Source organism: Leptodactylus fuscus, chromosome 6 (genome assembly GCF_031893055.1).
Source record: "Leptodactylus fuscus isolate aLepFus1 chromosome 6, aLepFus1.hap2, whole genome shotgun sequence".
NCBI classification, from domain to species: domain Eukaryota; kingdom Metazoa; phylum Chordata; class Amphibia; order Anura; family Leptodactylidae; genus Leptodactylus; species Leptodactylus fuscus.
This window is the reverse complement of record NC_134270.1, coordinates 155528111-155551632: the sequence shown is the minus strand read 5'-3', so window position 1 is coordinate 155551632 and position 23522 is coordinate 155528111.

Here is a 23522-nt window from a genome sequence, read left to right as displayed (position 1 = left end):
TAGTGCGTTTGTGGTCCGTCATGGGGGTGTGTGTGTTCGGCATTCGGAGTTGGAAGACCTGGAGGGAGGGTTTTGGTTGGCTGATGGGGTGCACTTGAACGCTGTGGGGATTGATATGTGGGCGTTAGGTTTGCAAGGGGGGATAGAGCGGGCTCTTTTGTTGGTGGGGGGTGAGCATACTTGAGGTGTTCAAGTGATGCTCACTGTGGCGGGTGGGGGTCCTTGGAGTTGATGTTAAATTGCAGTGCTGGGGGAAACTTAGTAGTAATGTTTTTTCCCCCCTGTGTTTAGTTCAGATTGTAGTCTGGTGGTGTTTGGACTCCTGCTGGGTCGGTATCCCGAGGAGTAATTTACATTTAACTGTCAATCTGTGAGTATGGCGCCTCAGAGCCATTACAAACGGCTGGGGGTAATGTTAGCGTGGTGAACAGATTGGCGGCCAGACATTTTGGAGCTCCAAGGACCTTCCCTCATTGGTTCCTTCTGATTAGTTAGCTAGTTAGGATAATTAATATTTGGGGGGTATGTTTTGGTAATTAATTAACCGTATAATTGGTTATTTATTTAAAAGGTATTTACATATTTTGGTATCTTAAAGAACTGTTTGTTATTTGTTTAATAAAATGGCTGCTGTGGCCAAAATTAATCCAACCTCACTGTGTGTGTCGTTTTTGGGGGTTTAATTGATGTGGGGTGAGGGTTGGGATGGCATGTTGGGGGGAAAGGTGTGAGGTCACAGCTTAGTAAAAATGGGGGGGAGGGGTTGTTGGTCTTGGAGCAAAGGCCATTCATCCTCAGATGCCAATGTCATGTCCAAAGCAATGTTTACAGCACAGGAATAATCTATGTAATGTTACCAGTAGAGATGAGCGAACACTAAAATGTTCGAGGTTCGAAATTCGATTCGAACAGCCGCTCACTGTTCGAGTGTTCGAATGGGTTTCGAACCCCATTATAGTCTATGGGGAACATAAACTCGTTAAGGGGGAAACCCAAATTCGTGTCTGGAGGGTCACCAAGTCCACTATGACACCCCAGGAAATGATACCAACACCCTGGAATGACACTGGGACAGCAGGGGAAGCATGTCTGGGGGCATAAAAGTCACTTTATTTCATGGAAATCCCTGTCAGTTTGCGATTTTCGCAAGCTAACTTTTCCCCATAGAAATGCATTGGCCAGTGCTGATTGGCCAGAGTACGGAACTCGACCAATCAGCGCTGGCTCTGCTGGAGGAGGCGGAGTCTAAGATAGCTCCACACCAGTCTCCATTCAGGTCCGACCTTAGACTCCGCCTCCTCCGGCAGAGCCAGCGCTGATTGGCCGAAGGCTGGCCAATGCATTCCTATGCGAATGCAGACTTAGCAGTGCTGAGTCAGTTTTGCTCAACTACACATCTGATGCACACTCGGCACTGCTACATCAGATGTAGCAATCTGATGTAGCAGAGCCGAGGGTGCACTAGAACCCCTGTGCAAACTCAGTTCACGCTAATAGAATGCATTGGCCAGCGCTGATTGGCCAATGCATTCTATTAGCCCGATGAAGTAGAGCTGAATGTGTGTGCTAAGCACACACATTCAGCACTGCTTCATCAAGCCAATACAATGCATTAGCCAGTGCTGATTGGCCAGAGTACGGAATTCGGCCAATCAGCGCTGGCTCTGCTGGAGGAGGCGGAGTCTAAGGTCGGACCTGAATGGAGACTGGTGTGGAGCGATCTTAGACTCCGCCTCCTCCAGCAGAGCCAGCGCTGATTGGCCGAATTCCGTACTCTGGCCAATCAGCACTGGCTAATGCATTGTATTGGCGTGATGAAGCAGTGCTGAATGTGTGTGCTTAGCACACACATTCAGCTCTACTTCATCGGGCTAATAGAATGCATTGGCCAGCGCTGATTGGCCGAATTCCGTACTCTGGCCAATCAGTGCTGGCCAATGCATTCTATTAGCTTGATGAAGCAGAGTGTGCACAAGGGTTCAAGCGCACCCTCGGCTCTGATGTAGCAGAGCCGAGGCTGCACAAGGGTTCAAGCGCACCCTCGGCTCTGATGTAGGAGAGCCGAGGGTGCACTTGAACCCTTGTGCAGCCTCGGCTCTGCTACATCAGAGCCGAGGGTGCGCTTGAACCCTTGTGCACACTCTGCTTCATCAAGCTAATAGAATGCATTGGCCAGCGCTGATTGGCCAATGTATTCTATTAGCCTGATGAAGTAGAGCTGAATGTGTGTGCTAAGCACACACATTCAGCTCTACTTCATCGGGCTAATAGAATGCATTGGCCAGCGCTGATTGGCCAGAGTACGGAACTCGACCAATCAGCGCTGGCTCTGCTGGAGGAGGCGGAGTCTAAGATCGCTCCACACCAGTCTCCATTCAGGTCCGACCTTAGACTCCGCCTCCTCCAGCAGAGCCAGCGCTGATTGGCCGAATTCCGTACTCCTACATCAGAGCCGAGGGTGCGCTTGAACCCTTGTGCACACTCTGCTTCATCAAGCTAATAGAATGCATTGGCCAGCGCTGATTGGCCAGAGTACGGAATTCGGCCAATCAGCGCTGGCCAATGCATCCCTATGGGAAAAAGTTTATCTCACAAAAATCACAATTACACACCCGATAGAGCCCCAAAAAGTTATTTTTAATAACATTCCCCCCTAAATAAAGGTTATCCCTAGCTATCCCTGCCTGTACAGCTATCCCTGTCTCATAGTCACAAAGTTCACATTCTCATATGACCCGGATTTGAAATCCACTATTCGTCTAAAATGGAGGTCACCTGATTTCGGCAGCCAATGACTTTTTCCAATTTTTTTCAATGCCCCCAGTGTCGTAGTTCCTGTCCCACCTCCCCTGCGCTGTTATTGGTGCAAAAAAGGCGCCAGGGAAGGTGGGAGGGGAATCGAATTTTGGCGCACTTTACCACGTGGTGTTCGATTCGATTCGAACATGGCGAACACCCTGATATCCGATCGAACATGTGTTCGATAGAACACTGTTCGCTCATCTCTAGTTACCAGACCTTGTGTTGTATTTTTGTAGTATTGCATCTTGAACCTTTTTAATTCAATAAAACCCACCTGCAGTACCACTCACAACCTGTGCACACTTTGGTGCTATTTTAGAGGATAAGTGCGCCTTCACAAGGAGTTTACACTCCGCTCATTCAGACACGTAAACACATGTCAAAGTGACCGCTGTAAAACACAATCCCATACACTTCATTCCCCCTACGCCAAACAGCAGCACAAGATGGGGTATTCCTGCCCCTGTGTGCTGTTAGGACAGGTGGAACTTTTAATTAGCTAACAGTTTTTCCCCCTATAAGAGGCCAGAGCGACCTCCTCCCCCCTGTGTTTTTTTCTGTCCTGTGCGACTGGACAGGTGGAGGAGGCTGTGGCCTCCTCTATGGTTAAGAATAAGGTGTCTTAGATCCTTTCTTCTCTTTCCCTTCTTCCTGAGTGAAAGATCTAGGTTTATACTGCAGTCTTTTGTCTTACCGGCCTTGTGCAGGTTACTGACACTTTCAGCTGCAGTTCATTTACTGCCTGCAGTAAGGTAAGCCGTGTCCTCTTTCAGCTTTCCCTCTGTGTTCACTGCAGAGACTAAAAGCACTAATTTCTATTGCTATGGGCACTCTGTCAACTTCACAATATTGAAGTCGATTCACCGCCATTATGGTAAGATCCAACCAAATTTTTTTTTTTATTTCTTGCGGTTTTTCAATGTGCATTTAATTCCTAAGCAGGGACTATATGCTGTGAACCTAAAAGAAGGGTTCAGATACCTATGTACTGTCATTACTTATTAGGTGCATATTTGCTTATTGCTCACATGATGGTGGATGCTCTAAGGCAATTTTTTGTAAGGTTATGCATGTCTGCACTGCTGTCAGTACGGGGTCCTCCAGCTAGGAGCCCTTCATTTATTGTTGTCATGATATTTCTGGTAAGGTTCCCTCTCCCAGTTTTCATAAGAGGTCTTACTTAGAAATAGAAGCCCTAGTGGCTCAATCTGTAGAGTTACAGACTTGTATGCCTGAATCCACAGTATCCTGGGTTCAATCGCAGTTGCACTTTGCATTCGTGATATAAAAAAAAAAAAAAAAAAATTAATAAGGTACTTGTGGTTCTCATGGTCCATTCACATGGAGAAAGTCTCTAAACTTCATGCTGGACTCTGTCTGCTTGAAAATCTCCCTCCTCTAGGTGGGAAAAGATCATATCAACAGTGCATTATCTATAGGTGATACAGCGGGTTTCCATCCTAACTGCCAAAGGTTACTGGATCTTATGTCAGGGTCTGCAGTTGCAGTCCCTTGGGCCATATAGCGCATGCGGCCTGCAGAAGGTAAGTCTGAGGCCTGGAATCACAACCCGTGGGGCCTGCAGGGGCTTCATTTTAAGGGCTGGATGTCCATGTCCAGATAGTCTGGACCCTGTTGACCACAGAGACAGCCCTCTCCAGTAGAGAGCGCATCTACAGGAGATTTCCATACGGGCAATGAGGAATTGGATGGAGGAGGCTGTGTCATCCAGCTGACAAAAAACTCAGCAGTCTGGGTCAAGCCAATTTAGTTATTCCTCAAAATTTGTCTTTCATCCAGGTGGGGTTCCATCTTAAGGACGGGATGTCCATGGTCCAGCTAGCGCTGGACCCTGTTGACTATAAACGCCTCTCTCTCACTAGTGGGGTGAATCTAGAGAAAAGTTCCATAGGAATAAAGTGGAATTGGATGAAGAGTTCATGGTCCAATTTATCTGGACCCTGTTGACCACTGATGCATCCCTCTCTGGTGGAGAGTGTCCACGGTCCAGCTAAGGCCGGACCCTGTTGACTACCTATGTCTCCCTCTCTGGTGGAGAGCACATCCAGATAAGCGTTCCATAGGAGGAACATGAAATTGAATGTAGAGTCCACGGTCCAATTTATCTGGACCCTGTTGACCACTGATGCATCCCTCTCTGGTGGAGAGTGTCCATGGTCCAGCTAAGGCCGGAACCTGTCGACTACCTATGCCTCCCTCTCTGGTGGAGAGCACATCTAGAGAAGCATTCCATAGGAGAAACATGAAATTAAATGTAGAGTCCATGGTCCAGTTTACCTGGACCCTGTTGACCACTGAGGCATCCCTCTCTGGTGGAGAGTGGCCATGGTCCAGCTAACGCCAGACCCTGTTGACTACCTATGCCTCCCTCTCTGAGGAGAGCACATCTAGATCGGCTGGGTAGGCTATTTGGTCTCATCATATGTCTGCCTGATCACGGCTTATCCAAGATCCATCGGTCCTTCAACTTGTTCAAGCCAGACAAATACGTAAGGACCCTCCCTCTTCAGGGCATCAAGCAACTTTATCTAGACAGCTCTCCCATTCGGCAAATCCTTGGCCCCCCACACCTTCACAAAGGTAGTGGCCCCGGTCGTAGCCGCCCTGCGCCTCCAAGGGATCTTATTGTCCCATAACTAGACGAATGGCTCCTAAAAGCCCGGTCAAAGGAGGTGCTTGCTACACAGTTGGAATCCACTGTGGCTTTCCTAAATGAGCTGGGCTGGCTAATAAACTGGCAGAAGTCGGTAGTGGTTCCATCTACCCCGATTCAATTTCTGGGGTTTATCTTTGATTCTCTCAGCATGATGATCTCCCTGCCTCCTCCTTGGAAGGAGAAGATTGGTCAAGCGGCTCATCACCTATCCACAACCCGGAAGGTTACTATCAGGACCGCCATGAAGGTCCTAGGTCTCATGTCCGCAGCCATCAAGGCAGTTCTGTGGGCCCTATGGCACATGCGCCCCTTACAGTGCGAGATCCTGAGAGTCGGGAACCACAGTCCTTCGGGGCTACAGAGGCCTATCCAGTTATCCATCAGAACCCATCGATCACTGGCTTGGTGGTCCTAGCTCAGAGATGGGAAATCCACGGTCCAGACATCCTGGACCCTGTTGACCACAGATGCCTCCCTCACAAGATGGGGAGTGCTTCTGGGGGAGACCCCGGTACATGGGACCTGGAACCAGCTTAGAGAAGGCTCATTTGTCCAACTGGCGAGAGCTCACTGCGGTGCACCGTGTGCTTCTAATGTTTGCACCCCACCTGCAAAGGAAAGCTGTGAGAGTGAGAACAGACAACTTAACAGCAGTCCGATATATCAGCAAACAAGGAGGGAACCAGATCCCCCTCGCTTCTGCAGGTGACAAATCTAATATTCTCCTGGTGGAGAGGAATCTTTCACAACTATCAGCGGTTCATATTCGAGGTGGGCTGAACATCCTTGCGGATCAGCTAAGCAGAGGCCTGGTGACGACAGGCGAATGGTCCCTAAAATCTGGACATCTTTCATCATCTCACTGAGATGTGGGGTCTCCCCAAGGTGGACCTGATGGCCACCCAGTACAACGCCAAAGTGACGAGGTTTTGCTCCCTCTACCGGGAAGACAATCCTTTGGCGGTAGATGCCCTGTCAATACCTTGGAGGTTCAAACTGGCATACGTTTTTCCTCCTATTCTGATGATTCCGAAGGTATTGGCGAAACTCAGGCAGGACCAGACTTCGGCAATAGTGATCATGCCGTTCTGGCCAAAAAAGGGCATGGTTTGCCCACCTCATCCTAATGAGTCAAGGGACCTACTGGAGGCTTCCACAAGTCCAAAACCTGGTAATTCTGAACTGACAGCTCTGCCAGGACCTGGACAGGTTCAACCTCATGGCCTGGAGGTTGACCTCATCGTATACGGAGATAGACGATTATCCCAGGCCGTTCTAAGAACGTTGGCCCATTCAAGAGCGGATTTAACTAACAGGAGTTACCAAAGGATCTCGGATAGGCAGCTTAATAACTCTGCTATCGAATCGGTCTTGGAGTTCCTACAGAGTGACCTGGATAAGGGGCGAACTCCAGCTACCCTGAAGGTTCATGTTTCAGCACTTTCCGCTCTTCTAGGGACCTGGTTATAACAAGATCCTCTATTAAAGTAATTCCTTAAAAGGGCCTCTAGGCTCCGCCCTCAGATGCAGCCCCCTGTCCCGCAATGGGACTTGGCTGCGGTTCTTCAGGGGCTTTGTTCTCCCCCCTTTGAACTCTTAACAGAAGTGGACTGGAGATATCTTGCCTACAAGGTAACCTTCTTGTTGGCAATTACCTCTGCCAAAAGGGTTGGAGAATTACAAGCTTTGGCTGCCTCGGAGCCATTCATTACCTTTTTCCCTGATAGGGTTCAACTTGGGTTCATCCAGGGATTTTGTCCTAAGGTCGCATATATTTGCGCATATATTTGGATTGTACAGCTTCCTTTCGAAGAACCTGCTCATCAATACCTACGGCCATAACAAAGGTGTTAAAGCCTCTAAAGCCACCCTGTCAAGATGGATCAGGGAGGCCATCGCTTGCTCTCTTCGCGCTCAAGACCTACCAGTACCGGAATTGGACCAACTTCCCGGTCAGAGAGACGCTCGTTCTCCTTAGAGCAGATATGTTCTGCTGCTTCCTGGAGGTTTCATCTGATGTTCGCCAGACACTGCAGATTGGACTGGCGCAGCTCAGAGGCCACAGCCTTCGGACATTCTGTCTTGGCATCTGCTTGCCAAGATCTCCCACCCTAGTTGGGATTTTACTTGCTAGATCCCCATCTTGTGCTGCTGTTTGGCGTAGGGGGAATGGAAGATTATGAAGATAATCTGTTTTCCCTTAGCCCAAACAGCAGCACAAGGCTCCCTCCCATTGTTTATGGTAATGTTTGTATTGTTATATTGCCTTTTATACTTTTTGACTAACACAGGGGGGAGGAGGTCGCTCTGGCCTCTTATAGGGGGAAAAACTGTTAGCTAATTAAAAGTTCCACCTGTCCTAACAGCACACAGGGGCAGGAATACCCCATCTTGTGCTGCTGTTTGGGCTAAGGGAAAACAGATTATCTTCATAATCTTCCATTGTGTGCCGCTCTTAGGGTGCATTCACACTGAGTAAACGCTAGCTTATTTTGTAGAGTAAAATTACACTTGTAAATTTTGCTATCCCATTGACTTCAATGATATTTTTTTACAAGTGTAAAAATACGCCTGTAAAAAATACGCCTGTAAAAATACGCCTGTAAAATGTCATTGAAGTCAATGGGATAGCAAAATTTACAAGTGTAATTTTACTCTACAAAATAAGCTAGCGTTTACTCAGTGTGAATGCACCCTTACGCGCGCTACACATTGAAATCAATGGGAGGCTTTTAAACCCATTGATTTCAATGTGTAGTGCGCGTAAGAGCGGCACACAATGAAGTCTATGGGATTGTGTTTGACAGCGGTCACTTTGACACGTGTTTACGTGTCTGAATGAGCGGAGCATAAACTCCTTGTGAAGTCTTCCTTACAGACATGTTTTTGTAATCTTGAACCCGTTATAGCCACCATGGTTAATCTTGGCCAGTGTTTTCTAGCTACCAATCTAATGCAGAGATGCTGCAAAGTTGTCTGTGCATACAGTATGTTTTGCAAACTTATTCGAACTTTACTATTATAATAGAAATAGAGACTGTGCATTGATTTCCTTGGAAGCTTCTCTTCATCTTTGCTCGATAACTGGCAGCTGAGATGTCATCCGGGTCATATTGGCTCATATCTCCTCATTACTGATTTCTGCTTGCTATTAAGCCTCATTTCTCTCAGGTGCAAACTGAAGACAATATCCAGCCTGATTATGTTCAGAGGGAAATGTCTCCCTGCTCGAAAAATGGAAATACAACTGCTGTTTGGAAGGGATAAACGGAACATCCATATGTTCCTGGGGGAGAGCGGCCAAGTCTCCGTACAAGAAGTGATAAAATACAGAACCTCTCCAGCCATAACAATACTGAGAAACCAGCAGCAATAGCGCTACAAAGTACACCCAGCTTAATAGGGCTACATAACTTTTTTAATCGATATAGAAGCATTAAGAAGATTTTCTTCCATTGTTAGTTTTTCCATTTTTAATGATCTATATGGTATAAATATTTAAAACTGTTAGTATGATCGACGTATGTGTAACATTTGTGTATTGATTCCGTTTTGTCTTTATTAGAGATGAGCGAACAGTGTTCTATCGAACTCATGTTCGATCGGATATTAGGCTGTTCGGCATGTTCGAATCGAATCGAACACCGCGTGGTAAAGTGCGCCATTACTCGATTCCCCTCCCACCTTCCCTGGCGCCTTTTTTGCTCCAATAACAGCGCAGGGTAGGTGGGACAGGAACTACGACACCGGTGACGTTGAAAAAAGTAGGCAAAACCCATTGGCTGCCGAAAACATGTGACCTCTAATTTAAAAGAACAGCGCCGCCCAGCTTCGCGTCATTCTGAGCTTGCAATTCACCGAGGACGGAGGTTTCCGTCCAGTTAGCTAGGGCTTAGATTCTGGGTAGGCAGGGACAGGCTAGGATAGGAAGGAGAAGACAACCAACAGCTCTTATAAGAGCTAAATTCCAGGGAGAAGCTTGTCAGTGTAACGTGGCACTGACGGGCTCAATCGCCGCAACCCAGCTTTCCCAGGATCCTGAATGGAATACACTGTCAGTGTATTCCCGTATACCCGATATATACCCCCCGATACCCGTTCCAACGGTGTGCCCCCCCACCTTCACCCCAGAAATACCCTGCAAGTCCCCTAGCAATAGGATTGGGGCTATATACACCCACTATTTTTGCTACTGCCATATAGTGCCATTGTCTCACTGGGAATTCAAAGAATATATTGGGCTTACATATAACTTCAATTCCAGGGAGAAGCTTGTCAGTGTAACGTGGCACTGACGGGCTCAATCGCCGCAACCCAGCTTTCCCAGGATCCTGAATGGAACACACTGACAGTGTATTCCCGTATACCCCATATATACACCCCAAATCCCCGTTCCAACGGTGTGCCCCCCCACCTTCACCTCAGAAATACCCTGCAAGTCCCCTAGCAATAGAATTGGGGCTATATACACCCACAATTTTTGCTACTGGTATATAGTGCCATTGTCTGACTGGGAATTCAAAGAATATATTGGGGTGACGTGCACCCACAATTTTTAATACTGGTATACAGTGCCATTGTCTGACTGGGAATTCAAAGAATATATGGGGGTTACGTGCACCCACAATTTTTGCTACTGCTATACAGTTCCATTGTCTCACTGGGAATTCAAAGAATATATGGGGGTTATGTGCACCCACAATTTTTGCTACTGGTAGATAGTGCCATTGTCTCACTGGGAATTCCACAAATAATTTGGGGATTCATTCACCCTACATCTCAGGCTCTTGCCATATTCACCCAGGTTGTCAGTGCTGCACCAGCTCGTTCCCAGACAGCTCGGCCCGAAAAACACGTTACCTATATAGAGGATTTGGACAATGAAGACAACATGTTCTAAATCTAATGTCTGCACCTTCTCCAGAATTAAAATAAAGGCAGCGTTTAACTTTCAAATAGCACTGCACAAAGGAAGAGCTTATCAGCTTGTCTCATGACATGCTACTGAAAAGTGTCATTTGTGTATCTTAATGTAAATATAGTTGTATAAGCTTTTTGGGTTTTAGGCACTGCCAAGTTATTTATTACCACCCGCTCCCTTATAATGATGATGACGCCAAAGTCACTGTGGGTGTTCAGAGCTCACAGCTTTGGGTGACATTTGTCTTGCTCTCTGTCGGTACCAGCTGTCTTTTTGGATACCGTAAAGTTATGTTGACTTTATTAACAGCTATAGAAGCTTTAGCCAGGTTGTGACGGTGTGTAACCCTAACAACACTAAGTGGGATACACATTAATAGTCAGTCTATGTACGCTAAACGTATCACTGAAGTAATTTTTTTTCCCTCTCCCCTAATATAAGAAAGGAACAGACATTAGACCTAGACCGGGGTTCGAGGCTTGAAAAAATCCAGTATTATTTGTTCTTCATGATGTGAAATATGTGTTGAAAAGCAACCCAAGATGAAGTCAGCCATGTGTGCCAGTGTGTTACTTGGCATGCCTTTGCTGGCCCCAACTGTAAGGGTCACTCTCCATTTCCTCCATTTTCCACTCCCCTTCACACCATTTGTGGTGAAGCAATGGGATGCACTGAAGTGCACCCTCTAGCCTCGTGTGGGATAGGGACATCAGATGCCACTCCAACCCCCTCGTCTTCCTCCGCCAGCCAACGGTGCGAAGATGAGAGGAGTGTGCTCTGAATGTTTTCTGCCTAGCAGAGGCTAGTTCTCACTTACGAAAATGGCCCCACTTTGACCTGTATATCAGGCACAATGGTGTAGGTTTCAAAGAAACATGGCACCAACAAGTTGGAAAACGTGGGCCATGCGTGGACCGTGTTTGAGTCTGGCAAGCTCCAGATCTGCTACCAGGTTCCAGCCATTATCACAGGCGCAAAAATGCCAGGCCCCAGGTGTAGCAGGGAAAAAAAAAAGCCATCTCAGCCAGGATGGCATCCCTGACCTCGGAGGCACTGTGCTGTCTGTCCCCCAAGCTGATCAGTTTCAGCACGGCCTGCTGACATCTCCCCATGCTAGTGTTACAGTGTTTTCCGCTAGTAGCTGGGGTGGAGGTTGCAGCTTCGTAGGGTTTCAGTCTACTCCTGCCATGAATTTTGGCCTGGGAGAGGAGATAGGCCACCCCAGTTTGCACCCGGGGAACAGACTCCACCACATTCACCCTGCCTGTCATTAAAGATAAGCACTGCAGCATCCCTGACCACAGGCGCTTGTCCATGTGTCGGTGGTCAAGTGGACCTTGCAGCAAAGCGCAGAGCTCTGGGCCCGACTGATGTTATGGGACACATGCAGGCGCAAGGCAGAGACAGCACACCAAGAGAAGTAGTAACGGCTAGGCCCAGCATAGGGAGGTGCCCCAGCTGCCATCTGCTGACGGAAGGCCTGGGTCTCCAGAAGCATAAACTAACACCAACATCTCCAGGGCCAGCAGTTTATCGATGAGGCTGTTACAGGCTTGGGCATGGGGGTGGGTTGTATTGTACTTCTGCCTGCAATGAAAAGCTTGGGAAATGTGGAGTGGCTGGGAAGAGGCGCATGATGGTGCAGGCCAAAAGGGCGCATGAGGGTGAACTCCCCAATGTGTCAGAGATAGGTGTGTAGGTGTCCTTGCATCATATACTTGCACCATATTTGGCTTTGGAAGTTAATTTTGTGCCAAAAAGTGGTTAAGACGGCGATCCCTCAGCTACTCCCGTTACACTGTCTATTGAAGTTACCATCTGTGGAAGTGGACCACCATTTCTAAGATCCCAAAGGAAGCAGGCAAGAGATGTGCAGTTCAGAAAAAAAGATGAGAAAATAAGTTTAGGCTGTAGAGCACAGAGGGATCGGAGAGGACAGAGCTGGTGTCGGCCAGGTATTCCCACAACATGCGCCTATACTTGTCCCTCCTGGTGACACTAGGCCCCTGAGTGGCAGTAATTTGTCCAGGGGGGCCATTAACGTGTTCCAGACCTAGGAATAAGTCTTCCAACAGGGTAGAGTTTTGCATGCCTTTGCTTCTACCCACTGTTTTTGCTGCTTAGCTTCCCTCCACATCTACTCTGCTTTCACCCCTAAACATCACCCCAGTTTATGCCTTTGCTTCTACCCAGGTTTTTTGTTGATTTAGCTTCCCTCTACATCTACACTGCTTTAGCCCCTAGACATCACCCCTGTCCATGTGGGGTCGGTGGCCTCGTCATCCACCAACTCCTCTTCCAATTGCGCACTGCCCCCTTACTGCAAACCGCACATGACCACAGCTTGCCTTGATGGCAACTGTGTCTCATGATCCCCACTTAGGTCCAGACAAGTCGGTGGCGGGTCCAAAACCCCAAAATTGGAAGGAAATGGCAGATGCTGCAGTATTTCTAACACCTGTTCCTGGTGCTCGGGCCTGGTCTGTGTTGTACCCTGCACCCTGCTTAACGCATCTGCCATATCCGAAGTTGTGCTGAGCGCATGCTAATGTTTCGTGTCCAGTGCAATGGATGGGATGGGATTTCACATAAGTCTGCCACCCATGGCCACTCATGGTTGAGCAACTGAGGGAGTTGACTTTGACGAACCCGAGGGTTTTGGAGTTGGAACTACATCAAAGGTCTGTGCTGCTCACACACTCTGCTCAACACATGATATGTTTAGTGCCAGCAGTGTGGAAACGTCGCACAACAGCCGTTGTTCCAGCAGGTACAGGCGTTGTAGGAGTGCATAGAGGCTAGCAGCGGCAACTATACACTTTAAAAACTATCCGCACAAGCGCCACACTTTCACCAGTAGCTCAGGAACATTGGGGTACCTTTTTCAAAAGATTAGCAGCAATGAGTTAAAAACGTGGCCCAGGCATGGAATATGTTGCAGGCTGCCAAGCTACAGAGCCAATCCCAGGTTACGGCCATTATCACACATGACAACATGCCTGGGCCCAGGTGCAGTGGCAAAAACCACATTGCCGTCTCATCGAGGATGGCATGACTCACTTTGTAGGCAGTGTGCTGTCTGGCCCCCAAGCTGATGAGCTTCAGCACGGCCCGCTGACGTCTCCCCACACCAGTGTTGCAGCGTTTCCAGCTCGTAGCTGGGGTCAATTTAACAGCGGAGGAGGGTGGTGTTTCAGCCCTCCTCCCAGGAATGTTGTGTGGGGAGACAAGTCAGGCCACCACATTTTGCGACCCGGTCCACGCCTCAACTACATTCAACCACTGTGCCCAAATTGAAAGGTAGCGTCCCTGTCCGCATGCACTTGTCCATTCGTAACTGGTCACATGGAACTTTAGGGCTAAGCGCTGAATTTAGGGACCGCCTCATGTTTGGGGGAAAGTGCTGGTGTGGACGGCACAGTGCGGTGGCGCAGTAGACACTCTGCCCAAAAAGGGCAGAGTGTCCCCCAGCCGGGATTCCAACATCTCCTGGGCCAGATTTCTTGAGATGAGGCCGTTGAAGCCTTGGGCATGTGGGTGGGTTGCGCTGTACTTTAGCATGAAATGAAAGGCTTGGGAGATGGGGAGTTGCTGGGAAGAGGCGCATGATGGCGCGGGCAAAAGGAGAAATGGCAGGAAAAGGTGAGGATAAGGGTGAACTCCCCAAAGTGTCAGAGGCAGATGTGGAGGTGTCCTGGCTCCTGGTCTGGACTGCAGCGCCAGCCCTGTCAACAGTGGAAGAGGCAGTGGCCGCCAGGCCAAACGACGATTATCCTGCGCTTGCTCTCACCCACTGAGCCCAGGGCTTGCCTTCCAAATGATGGCACCCGCAAGAGGTGGTGAGATTCCTCTCCGCAGATCTCCAAACCATCTTGGACTTGCAAATTGCACTAAATTTGTCATGTAACTGACATGTATATGATGAGTCTATCCATTGTCTGTTCATTTTGGTGAAAGTCAGCCTGTCAGCTGACAGACAGCTGTGCTTGTCAGTGATGATGTCACCGGCTGCTTGTACCCCCAGTTTTTGCTGCTTAGCTTGCCTCCACATCCACACTGCTTTTGCCCCTACACATCACCCCTATCCATGCCTGTGCCTCTAGCCATAAGTCTGCCACCCATGGAAACTCATGGTGCAGAAAGTGAGGGAGCTGACTCTGAGGAATCCTTGGGTTTTGTAGCTGGTACTCCATCAAAGGTCTCTGCTGCTCACACACCCTGCTGAACATACGGTATCTAGGGTTAGAGCGTGTGGTGACCTCGCACAACAGTAGGTGCTTCAGGCAGATGTAGGCCTTGCTGGAGTGTATTGCGGCTAGCTCCAGGTACTGTAGACTTGGGAAAGTGGGTGTCCAAGTGCCGCACTTTCACCCTTAGCTCAGCTAATTTGGGGTATGTTTTTAAAAATCATTGCACCACTACATTGAACATGTGGGCCAGGCATGGAACGTGTTGGAGGCTGGCAAGCTCCAGAGCCCTCCAACAAGCTAAAAAACCTGGCCCCAGGGGCAGCGGGGATAAACAAATTGCCATCTCATCCAGGATGGCATCCCTGACCTCAGAGGCAGTGTGCTGTCCGTCTCCCAAGCTGATGAGCTTCAGCCCAGCCTGCTGACGTCTCCCCACACCAGTGTTGCAGCGTTTTCAGCTCGTAGCTGGGGTAAATCTAACAGCGGAGGAGGAGGAGGGTGGTGTTTCAGCCCTCCTCCCAGGAATGTTTTGTGGGGAAACAAGTCAGGAAAATTCTTGAAACGGGAGAGTTTTGCATCTTTGCCCTTGCTGCATATGGACATCCCTTTGCCTCTAGCCACCATTTTCCCTGCTTTGCTTGCCTCCACATCCACACTGCTTTTGCCCCTAGACATCACCCCAGTCCATGCCTTAGCTTGTACCCCCAGTTTTTCCTGCTTAGCTTGCCTCCACATCCACACTGCTTTTGCCCCTAGACATCACCCCAGTCCATGCCTTAGCTTGTACCCCCAGTTTTTCCTGCTTAGCTTGCCTCCACATCCACACTGCTTTTGCCCCTAGACATCACCCCAGTCCATGCCTTAGCTTGTACCCCCAGTTTTTCCTGCTTAGCTTGCCTCCACATCCACACTGCTTTTGCCCCTAGACATCACCCCAGTCCATGCCTTAGCTTGTACCCCCAGTTTTTCCTGCTTAGCTTGCCTCCACATCCACACTGCTTTTGCCCCTAGACATCATCCCTATCCATGCCTCTTCCCCTAGCCATAACTCTGCCACCCCTGGAAACTCATGGTGCAGAAACTTTGGTTGCTGACTTTGAGGAACCCTTGGGTTTTGTAGATGGAACTCCATCAAAGGTCTGTGCAGCTCACACACCCTGCTCAAGATATGGTATTGTAGGGTTTCAGCGTGTGTGAATGACGGACAACAGCCTGTGTTTGGACAGATGTAGGCCTTGCTAGAGTGTTTTTAGGCTAGCAGCGACTCCTGTGCACTTGCAAAAGTGGGCGCACAAGCGCCGCATTTTCAACAGTAGCTTCGGTACATTTGGGTATGTTTTTAAAAAACTTTGCACCACTAGGTTAGACGTGGGCCAAACATGGAACGTGTTGGAGGCTGGCAAGCTCCAGAGACGCTACCAGGTTCCAGCCATTATCACAGGCGTAAAAATGCCAGGCCCCAGGTGTAGCAGGTAGAGATGAGCGAACAGTGTTCTATCGAACTCATGTTCGATCGGATATTAGGCTGTTCGGCATGTTCGAATCGAACACCGCGTGGTAAAGTGCGCCATTACTCGATTCCCCTCCCACCTTCCCTGGCGCCTTTTTTGCTCCAATAACAGCGCAGGGTAGGTGGGACAGGAACTACGACACCGGTGACGTTGAAAAAAGTAGGCAAAACCCATTGGCTGCCGAAAACATGTGACCTCTAATTTAAAAGAACAGCGACGCCCAGCTTCGCGTCATTCTGAGCTTGCAATTCACCGAGGACGGAGGTTTCCGTCCAGCTAGCTAGGGCTTAGATTCTGGGTAGGCAGGGACAGGCTAGGATAGGAAGGAGAAGACAACCAACAGCTCTTATAAGAGCTAAATTCCAGGGAGAAGCTTGTCAGTGTAACGTGGCACTGACGGGCTCAATCGCCGCAACCCAGCTTTCCCAGGATCCTGAATGGAATACACTGTCAGTGTATTCCCGTATACCCGATATATACACCGATACCCGTTCCAACGGTGTGCCCCCCCACCTTCACCCCAGAAATACCCTGCAAGTCCCCTAGCAATAGAATTGGGGCTATATACACCCACAATTTTTACTACTGGTATACAGTGCCATTGTCTGACTGGGAATTCAAAGAATATATTGGGGTTATAAATACCCTCATTTCTTGCTACTGCCATATAGTGCCAGTGTCTGACTGGTAATTCAAAGAATATATTGGGGTTACGTGCACCCACAATTTTTACTACTGGTATACAGTGCCATTGTCTGACTGGGAATTCAAAGAATATATTGGGGTTATAAATACCCTCATTTCTTGCTACTGCCATATAGTGCCAGTTTCTGACTGGTAATTCAAAGAATATATTGGGGTTACGTGCACCCACAATTTTTACTACTGGTATACAGTGCCATTGTCTGACTGGGAATTCAAAGAATATATTGGGAATACAAATACCCTCATTTCTTGCTACTGCCATATAGTGCCAGTGTCTGACTGGGAATTCAAAGAATATATTGGGGTTACGTGCACCCACAATTTTTACTACTGGTATACAGTGCCATTGTCTGACTGGGAATTCAAAGAATATATTGGGGTTACGTGCACCCACAATTTTTACTACTGGTATACAGTGCCATTGTCTGACTGGGAATTCAAAGAGTATATTGGGAATACAAATACCCTCATTTCTTGCTACTGCCATATAGTGCCAGTGTCTGACTGGTAATTCAAAGAATATATTGGGGTTACGTGCACCCACAATTTTTACTACTGGTATACAGTGCCATTGTCTGACTGGGAATTCAAAGAATATATTGGGGTTATAAATACCCTCATTTCTTGCTACTGCCATATAGTGCCAGTTTCTGACTGGTAATTCAAAGAATATATTGGGGTTACGTGCACCCACAATTTTTACTACTGGTATACAGTGCCATTGTCTGACTGGGAATTCAAAGAGTATATTGGGAATACAAATACCCTCATTTCTTGCTACTGCCATATAGTGCCAGTTTCTGACTGGGAATTCAAAGAATATATTGGGGTTACGTGCACCCACAATTTTTACTACTGGTATACAGTGCCATTGTCTGACTGGGAATTCAAAGAATATATTGGGGTTACGTGCACCCACAATTTTTACTACTGGTATACAGTGCCATTGTCTGACTGGGAATTCAAAGAATATATTGGGGTTATAAATACCCTCATTTCTTGCTACTGCCATATAGTGCCATTGTCTGACTGGGAATTCAAAGAATATATTGGGGTTACGTGCACCCACAATTTTTACTACTGGTATACAGTGCCATTGTCTGACTGGGAATTCAAAGAGTATATTGGGAATACAAATACCCTCATTTCTTGCTACTGCCATATAGTGCCAGTGTCTGACTGGTAATTCAAAGAATATATTGGGGTTACGTGCACCCACAATTTTTACTACTGGTATACAGTGCCATTGTCTGACTGGGAATTCAAAGAATATATTGGGGTTATAAATACCCTCATTTCTTGCTACTGCCATATAGTGCCAGTTTCTGACTGGTAATTCAAAGAATATATTGGGGTTACGTGCACCCACAATTTTTACTACTGGTATACAGTGCCATTGTCTGACTGGGAATTCAAAGAGTATATTGGGGTTATAAATACCCTCATTTCTTGCTACTGCCATATAGTGCCAGTTTCTGACTGGGAATTCAAAGAATATATTGGGGTTACGTGCACCCACAATTTTTACTACTGGTATACAGTGCCATTGTCTGACTGGGAATTCAAAGAATATATTGGGGTTACGTGCACCCACAATTTTTACTACTGGTATACAGTGCCATTGTCTGACTGGGAATTCAAAGAGTATATTGGGAATACAAATACCCTCATTTCTTGCTACTGCCATATAGTGCCAGTTTCTGACTGGGAATTCAAAGAATATATTGGGGTTACGTGCACCCACAATTTTTACTACTGGTATACAGTGCCATTGTCTGACTGGGAATTCAAAGAGTATATTGGGAATACAAATACCCTCATTTCTTGCTACTGCCATATAGTGCCAGTTTCTGACTGGGAATTCAAAGAATATATTGGGGTTACGTGCACCCACAATTTTTACTACTGGTATACAGTGCCATTGTCTGACTGGGAATTCAAAGAGTATATTGGGAATACAAATACCCTCATTTCTTGCTACTGCCATATAGTGCCAGTGTCTGACTGGGAATTCAAAGAATATATTGGGGTTACGTGCACCCACAATTTTTACTACTGGTATACAGTGCCAATTTCTAACTAGGATTTCAAAATGCGCAAGGCTCCCGGAAAGGGACGTGGACGAGGCCGTGGGCGAGGTCGGGGGAATGGTTCTGGGGAGCAAGGTAGCAGTGAAGCCACAGGGCGTCCCGTGCCTACTCCTGTGGGGCAGCAAGCATTGCGCCACTCCACAGTGCCAGGGTTGCTTGCCACATTAACTAAACTGCAGGGTACAAACCTTAGTAGGCCCGAGAACCAGGAACAGGTCTTGCAATGGCTGTCAGAGAACGCTTACAGCACATTGTCCAGCAGCCAGTCAGACTCTGCCTCCTCTCCTCCTATTACCCAACAGTCTTGTCTTCCTTCCTCCCAAAATTCCGAAGCTTTACAGAACAATAACCCAAACTGTCCCTGCTCCCCAGAGCTGTTCTCCGCTCCTTTCATTGTCCCTCAACCTGCCTCTCCACGTCACGATTCCACGAACCTAACAGAGGAGCATCTGTGTCCAGATGCTCAAACACTAGAGTCTCCTCCATCTCCGTTCGATTTGGTGGTGGATGACCAGCAACCCACCCTCATCGACGATGATGTGACGCAGTTGCCGTCAGGGCATCCAGTTGACCGGCGCATTGTGCGGGAGGAGGAGATGAGACAGGAGTTGGAAGAGGAAGTGGTGGATGATGAGGACACTGACCCGACCTGGACAGGGGGGATGTCAAGCGGGGAAAGTAGTGTGGCTGTTGAGGCAGGTGCAGCACCAAAAAGGGTAGCTAGAGGCAGAGGCAGAGGTCAGCAGCTTAGGCGAAGCCAGGCCACACCCGGAATCTCCCAAGATGTTCCAGTTCGTACCCAGCCCCGAAAAACTCCCACCTCGAGGGCACGTTTCTCGAAGGTGTGGAGTTTTTTCAAGGAATGCGCCGAGGACAGATATAGTGTTGTCTGCACAATTTGCCTCTCGAAATTGATTAGGGGCTCTGAGAAGAGCAACCTGTCCACCACTTCAATGCGCCGTCATTTGGAATCCAAGCACTGGAATCAGTGGCAGGCAGCAACGGCAGGACAAAGGCCGCCTGCCGTTCACGCCACTGCCACTGCCTCTGCCACTGCCTCTGCCACTGCCACTGCTGACTGTGCTGGCGATGCACTCCAGAGGACGAGCCAGGACACCACTTCATCTGCCTCCGCCACTTTGTTGACTTCTACCTCATCCTCCCCTGGTCCTGTCTTATCTCCTTCTCCTGCACCATCAAAGGCACCATCAGGCGTTTCTTTACAACAACCCACCATCTCTCAGACATTGGAGCGGCGGCAGAAATACACTGCTAACCACCCACACGCGCAAGCCTTGAACGCCAACATCGCTAAACTGCTGGCCCAGGAGATGTTGGCGTTCCGGCTTGTTGAAACTCCCGCCTTCCTGGACCTGATGGCAACTGCGGCACCTCGCTATGCCGTCCCTAGCCGTCACTACTTCTCCCGGTGTGCCGTCCCCGCCTTGCACCAGCACGTGTCACTCAACATCAGGCGGGCCCTTAGTTCCGCGCTTTGCACAAAGGTCCACTTGACCACCGACGCGTGGACAAGTGCATGCGGACAGGGACGCTACATTTCACTGACGGCACACTGGGTGAATGTAGTTGAGGCTGGGACTGCTTCCCAAACTGGCCCGGTGTACCTCGTCTCCCCGCCTAACATTCCTGGCAGGGACACGAGAAGAACACCCCCCTCCTCCTCCTCCTCTACCGCCTCCTCCTCCGCCACCGCCTCCTCCTCCGCCACCGCCTCCTCCTCCGCTGTTAGATTGACCCCAGCTACGAGTTGGAAACGTTGCAGCACTGGCGTTGGTAGACGTCAGCAGGCTGTGCTGAAGCTGATCAGCTTGGGGGACAGACAGCACACTGCCTCCGAGGTGAGGGATGCCCTCCTCGATGAGACGGCAATATGGTTTGAGCCGCTGCACCTGGGCCCAGGCATGGTCGTTTGTGATAACGGCCGGAACCTGGTAGCAGCTCTGGAGCTTGCCGGACTCCAACATGTTCCATGCCTGGCCCACGTCTTCAACCTAGTGGTGCAACGTTTCCTAAAGAGCTACCCCAATGTTCCAGAGCTACTGGTGAAAGTGCGGCGCATGTGCGCCCACTTTCGCAAGTCGACAGTAGCCGCTGCTAGCTTAAAATCTCTCCAGCAACGCCTGCATGTGCCACAACACCGGCTTTTGTGCGACGTCCCCACACGCTGGAACTCAACGTTTCAGATGTTGAATAGAGTGGTTGAGCAGCAGAGACCTTTGATGGAATACCAGCTACAAAACCCTAGGGTGCCACAAAGTCAGCTGCCTCAGTTTCACATCCATGAGTGGCCATGGATGAGAGACCTTTGTGACATCCTACGGGTCTTTGAGGAGTCCACAAGGAGGGTGAGCTCTGAGGATGCGATGGTGAGCCTTACAATCCCGCTCTTGTGTGTTCTGAGAGAATCCCTGATTGACATCAGGGATAACTCAGATCACACAGAGGAGTTAGGGATAGCATCCGATCCGTCACAGCTGGAGAGTAGGTCCACACATCTGTCCGCTTCACTGCGTTTAATGGAGGAGGAGGAGGAGGAAGAAGAGTTGTCCGATGATGTGATGGTGATACAGGAGGCTTCCGGGCAACTTCGAATCGTCCCATTGTTGCAGCGCGGATGGGTAGACATGGAGGATGAGGAGGAAATGGAGATTGAACTTTCCGGTGGGGCCAGAGGAGTCATGCCAACTAACACTGTGGCAGACATGGCTGAGTTCATGTTGGGGTGCTTTACAACCGACAAGCGTATTGTCAAAATCATGGAGGACAACCAGTACTGGATCTTTGCTATCCTTGACCCCCGGTATAAAAACAACATCTTGTCTTTTATTCCGGTAGAGGGGAGGGCCAATCGCATCAATGCTTGCCACAGGCAATTGGTGCAGAATATGATGGAGATGTTTCCAGCATGTGACGTTGGCGGCAGGGAGGGCAGTTCCTCCAGTAGGCAACCAAGTTCTCACCGGTCCACACAAACGAGGGGCACACTGTCTAAGGTCTGGGACACCTTGATGGCACCCCCTCGCCAAAGTGCCGCCACGGAGGGTCCTAGTGTCACCAGGCGTGAGAAGTATAGGCGCATGTTGCGGGAATACCTTTCCGACCACAGCCCTGTCCTCTCCGACCCCTCTGCGCCCTACACGTATTGGGTGTCGAAGTTGGACCTGTGGCTTGAACTTGCCCTATATGCCTTGGAGGTGCTGTCCTGTCCTGCCGCCAGCGTCCTATCTGAGAGGGTGTTCAGTGCAGCCGGTGGCATCATCACTGACAAGCGCACCTGTCTGTCAGCTGAGAGTGCCGACCGGCTCAATTTGATAAAAATGAACCACCACTGGGTAGAGCCGTCATTTTTGTGCCCACCTGTGTAAAGCACCCCAACATGAAACTCCATGTCTGTACTCAACCTCTCCAATTCCTCCGCATCCTCATACTCATCCACCATAAGCGTTGCACAATTCTGCTAATACTAGGCTCCCTCCACCCTGATTTCCCCCAACTCTGCTGGTTAGAGGCTCCCTCCACCCTGATTTCCACCAACTCTGCTGGTTAGAGGCTCCCTCCACCATGAATTTGCCCAAACTGGGCTGTTTAGAGGCTCCCTCCACCATGAATTTGCCCAAACTGGGCTGTTTAGAGGCTCCCTCCACCATGAATTGGTCCAAACTGGGTTTTTTAGAGGCTCCCTCCACCATGAATTGGTCCAAACTGGGCTGGTTAGAGGCTCCCTCCACCATGAATTTGCCCAAACTGGGCTGTTTAGAGGCTCCCTCCACCATGAATTGGTCCAAACTGGGCTGGTTAGAGGCTCCCTCCACCATTAATTGGTCCAAACTGGGCTGGTTAGAGGCTCCCTCCACCATTAATTGGTCCAAACTGTGCTGGTTAGAGGCTCCCTCCACCATGAATTGGTCCAAACTGGGTTTTTTAGAGGCTCCCTCCACCATGAATTGGTCCAAACTTGGCTGTTTAGAGGCTCCCTCCACCATGAATTGGTCCAAACTGGGCTGGTTAGAGGCTCCCTCCACCATTAATTGGTCCAAACTGGGCTGGTTAGAGGCTCCCTCCACCATGAATTTGCCCAAACTGGGCTGTTTAGAGGCTCCCTCCACCATGAATTTGCCCAAACTGGGCTGTTTAGAGGCTCCCTCCACCATGAATTGGTCCAAACTGGGTTTTTTAGAGGCTCCCTCCACCATGAATTGGTCCAAACTGGGCTGGTTAGAGGCTCCCTCCACCATTAATTGGTCCAAACTGGGGTGGTTAGAGGCTCCCTCCACCATTAATTGGTCCAAACTGGGCTGGTTAGAGGCTCCCTCCACCATTAATTGGTCCAAACTGGGCTGGTTAGAGGCTCCCTCCACCATTAATTGGTCCAAACTGGGCTGTTTAGAGGCTCCCTCCACCATTAATTGGTCCAAACTGGGCTGGTTAGAGGCTCCCTCCACCATGAATTTGCCCAAACTGGGCTGTTTAGAGGCTCCCTCCACCATGAATTGGTCCAAACTGGGTTTTTTAGAGGCTCCCTCCACCATGAATTTGCCCAAACTGGGCTGGTTAGAGGCTCCCTCCACCATGAATTGGTCCAAGCTGGGTTTTTTAGAGGCTCCC